We start from the raw sequence: 5,076 nt of genomic DNA, 5'->3' as shown, positions 1-5,076 counted from the left end.
TGCTGATAAATCATAAAACTAATACATTACCTGATGTTACGTTTAAAAAAGAAAACTAAAATGAAAATCATACAAGTCTTCATTTTGTGAACAAGGGAGGCTATGAGACCAAGTCCTTTAAGATTAGCAATCGCATCAAAATTGACAATTCAAAACCTTTGTGTGGGTCATTAGATTGCACCTTATTCTCCCAACCCTCCATGCCGTGTAATAAATAAAGAAGCCGAAAATAAATAATGAAATAACACTATGCAATGCATTATCCAATAATCCAATACACTGCTTAATTATTTGATGGTGTTTCTTTCCTCGTTTCACTTTTGGTCAAACTCGTCCCCATCATGGAAGCCACAAAATATATGTATCTATTTTTTCCAAAAAATAAAAATCAAATTGATTAGATTACATTACATTTTATTAGACAAGTCTCTAACATGTGCTGCGGACCGTTTAAAATGGTCCACAAAAGGAAAATTTTATTTAAATTATGGTATGATGTTATCGTGTTAGGGATGGGTAATGACTAACGACTAAGTAACACAAGAACCTCACGAGGAAAATTTCCATTTCAGAACTTTCCACACACATACAATTATTACCATTATTATTGTTATTTTTTTTTTATCGATAATGCACAAATACTAATACAGATAAGTACAATTAGATATCTTTTAAATATTATTTTTTAAGACATTATATATATATATAAAGTATTTTTAGATAAATTATAATGATATTTTAATATTTTATTAATATCAAATATAAATTAATTTTTTAACTATTTTTAATATTTTTTAATAATATAAATTATTTTTAAACTTATTTCAAAAATATATTTTAAGAATAAAACTGAATACTCTGACATGTAATTATATTTAGATGTGTCCAAAAATATTTGAAAAAGAATTTTTTATTTTTTATTAAGACACACGTGTCAAATGAGTATCAATGAATATCGTGTCTGAATGTGTCCGTTATGCGAATCCGACAACTCAATAAAGTGTACATACAGAAAGAGCCTAACAGCGGAAACAACACAAATATCCAACATAAGAATAATATGGAAGCACTCACAACATAATATGGCAACAACTATAACAAGCAAATATAGCAAGTAAAGCAATAACAAGAACACACCGAGATTTTAACGTGGAAAATCCTCTCAATGTGAGAGGTAAAAACCATGGATCGTCTAGACCAATGAAATAGCTCCACTATAATCAAATGAGGTAAAAGAGAGTCTCAAATAAAGCACAAAAATGTGCATATAACCAGCCAAAACATCAAAGCACCAAAGCTTTCAAATGAGAAGCAAGAAGATGAAATATACCCAAAAAAATAGAGCTGATGTCGAAGCCAATTTCTCCCACTGCAGACCTCTAATTAAAATCTCCACCGTTCAGAATGCAGAAACAGATGTGAATAATCCACAGTCCAAAATTCACATCGATCCAACGGTGAAAGAATGAGAAATCTCCGTTCAAAGATTACTGCTCTATGTAAAAACGGGAAACCTAATTTCTCTCTTGTGAAGCCAATTTCTCCCACTGCAAACCTCCAATCAACATCTCCACCAACCAGAATAAAGAACAAGATGATAGAAACACGTAGTTAAAATTTCAAGCCGATCCAACGGTGAACAAATGAGAAACTGCCATTTGAAATTTACTGCTTTGCATAAAAACGAAAATTCTGTTTTTTCCTCTTCTCTCTCACTTGGTGGCTATACTCTCTACCTCACAATAACTCCAAAATCTTATTAGGGTTGTGGCACAATGGATGCAAAGAAAAAACCTCAAAATGTTAGGCTTGGGCCTCACAAAGGAGAGAAAAAAACCCAACAAATCTCCCCCTTCTCGACTAGGTGGAGGCTCTCGCCATTCCGGCGATCAAACAACATGTTTCAAACTTTTCTCTTGACAATGCTTTTGTCATCATATCAGCACCATTGTCATCACTGTGAATTTTCTCAAGTTCCAACAACTTGGAATCTAACATGTCTCGTATCCAGTGATGCCTAACATCAATATGTTTAGATCTTGCATGAAAAGTAGAATTCTTGGCAAGATGAATAGCACTTTGGCTATCACACAATAACACATAACGGTCTTGCTTAAAACCAAGTGCTGCAAGAAACTTCTTCATCCACAACAACTCTTTATATGCCTCATTTGCTACAAGAAACTCTGCCTCTGTGGTAGAAAGTGCAACACACTTTTGTAGCCTTGACTGCCATGAAATAGCTTCCCCTGCAAACTTGACCAAATAACCTGAAGTAGACTTTCGAGAATCAATATCTCCTGCCATGTCTCCATCAGTAAAGCCAACTAGCAAAAGTTTCTCACCACCAAAACTCAAACTCAAGTTAGTTGTACCTTTGAGATATCTCATAATCCATTTAACAGCATTGCAATATTCTTTACCTGGATTAGAGAGAAAACGACTCACAGTATCAACCGCATGAGCAATGTCTGGTCTAGTACACACCATAGCATACATCAAGCTTCCAACAGCTGAGGCATAAGGAATTTCATCCATTGCTTGTTTCTCCTCATCAGTGGTTGGACACTACTTGGTGCTCAACTTAAAATGAGGAGCAAAAGAACTAGCAACACATTTGGCATCATTCATGCCAAATCTTTGAAGCACCTCCTTTATGTACTTTTTCTGTGACAAATAAAGCTTCTTGGAATCTCTATAACGAGTAATAGTCATGCCCAAAATTTGTTTGGCAGGACCCAAGTTCTTCATAGCAAAGAACTTGTTCAACTGTTTCTTTAACTCATTAATCCTCAAAGCATTCTTACCTACAATCAAAATATCATCCACATAAAAGCAAAAGAATAATAAAATCATTTTCAGAAAATTTTTGCATAATACAGAATGATCTGAAGTTGTCTTACGGTAACCATGCTTCCCCATAACAGATTCAAACTTCTTGTACCACTGTCTTGGAGCTTGCTTCAACCCATAAAGACTCTTCTTAAGCTTGCACATAAAATCTTCCTTTCCTTTAACAACAAATTCCTCCGGTTGCTCCATGTAGATCTCCTTGTCTAAATCACCATGAAGAAAATCTGTCTTCACATATATTTGCTCAATCTCCATATCAAGAGACGCTGCTAATCCAAGCACAGCACGAATGGATGACATCCTCACAACAGGAGAAAAGATCTCCTCATAATCAACACCTTTTCTCTAGCTAAAGCCTCTACCAACCAATCTAGCCTTATACCGAGGCTTAGAATTGTGTTCTTCATTCTTGATTCTGAATACCCATTTGTTCTTCAAAACTCGCATACCCTTCGGTAGCTTCACCAACTCATAGGTATCATTCAAAGAGCCTAACAGCGAAAAAATACCAACAAGCTCTGATGCCAGCATGAAAGAGCCTAACAGCGGAAACAACACAAATATCCAACACAAGAATAATACGGAAGCACTCACAACATAATATGGCAGCAACTATAACAAGCAAATATAGCAAGTAAAGCAATAACAAGAACACACCGAGATATTAACGTGGAAAACCCTCTCAATGTGAGAGGTAAAAACCACGGGTCGTCTAGACCAATGAAATAGCCCCACTATAATCAAATGAGGTACAAGAGAATCTCAAATAAAGCACAAAAATGTGCATATAACCAACCAAAACATCAAAGCACCAAAGCTTTCAAATGAGAAGCAAGAAGATGAAATATATCCAAAAAAATAGAGCTGCTGTCGAAGCCAATTTCTCCCTCTGCAGACCTCCAATTAAAATCTTCACCGTTCAGAATGAAGAACAAGATGTGAAGAATCTACAGTACAAATTTCACGTCGATCCAACAGTGAAAGCATGAGAAATTGCTGTTCAAAGATTACTACTCTGTGTAAAAATGAAAAACATAATTTCTCTTTTGTGAAGCCAATTTCTCCCACTGCAAACTTCCAATCAATATCTCCACCGACCAGAATGAAGAACAAGATGATAAAAACACGCAGTTAAAATTTTAAGGCAATCCAACGGTGAACAAATGAGAAACTGTCATTTGAAATTTACTGTTTTGCATAAAAACGGGAATTCTGTTTTTCCCTCTTCTCTCTCACTTGGTGGCTATACTCTCTACCTCATAATAACCCCAAAATCTGATTAGGATTGTGACATAATGGGTGCAAAGAAAAACCCTCAAAATATTGGGCTTGGGGCCTCACAAAGGAGAGAAAAAAACTCAACACATACTTTATACTTCTTTAATAAATTTCGACATTTATTTTTCACGTGTCAAATTATGTAAGCAAAAATGAAATAAATTTAAAAATAGTTATACAAATATTTAATTNTTAAATAATGCTAAAATTAAAATAATATTTTTTATATTTCGATAAAAAAAAACTATTTTTTAAATTAAAAATTATTAAATAATAAAAAATTATTACTTTAATTCTACGAATTGCTAAAATTGTATAACTACTGTGACTATAAACGGCATAGTATGCCCCCTTGGTAAAAATGTTTGGTTTTAATTCTTTAATTACCTATAAACTTAAAAGTTTTATTATAAACACAATTACACAAACAATAGGAGAAGGATATATTCTTGCATATGATCATAGAATAGAAGGGAGAGTTGTTATTCTTGCATTTGATCAAAGAGGAAGCTAGAAACTTAACTTCTCCTAGAAGAGTGATGTAGTGAGAGTGCCAATTGTGGTAAGGACTAAAACCTATCCTAACTAACTTGTGTACATACTACTGTAACTGTCTTTTATGTCTAATTCATGTAACTAACTACTATGCTATAGTGTATATACAATATTTTACACTAGCCTTATCACCTCTTTGGTTTGGGGCCATATGATGAATGAGGCCATAATTGCGCATTGTATTTTCATGGTGTAAACGTCAAACTTGGTTCACACTCTTATCAACCTTTTTCTTACGTGCCCATCAATGGGGTCGTAGTTGACTTAGTAAACTCTAAGTAGCTTCCTCCGTATGAACGCGACTAAACAATGCTTACAATTTTTAATACTTAAAATTCTTTCCTAATCAACCCCGCATTCTTTATTTTTATTTCCCCTCCCCCTTATCCC

The sequence above is a fragment of the Arachis ipaensis genome, chromosome B10 (genome assembly GCF_000816755.2).
Source record: "Arachis ipaensis cultivar K30076 chromosome B10, Araip1.1, whole genome shotgun sequence".
NCBI classification, from domain to species: Eukaryota; Viridiplantae; Streptophyta; class Magnoliopsida; order Fabales; family Fabaceae; genus Arachis; species Arachis ipaensis.
Note: the sequence above shows the minus strand (reverse complement) of the source record.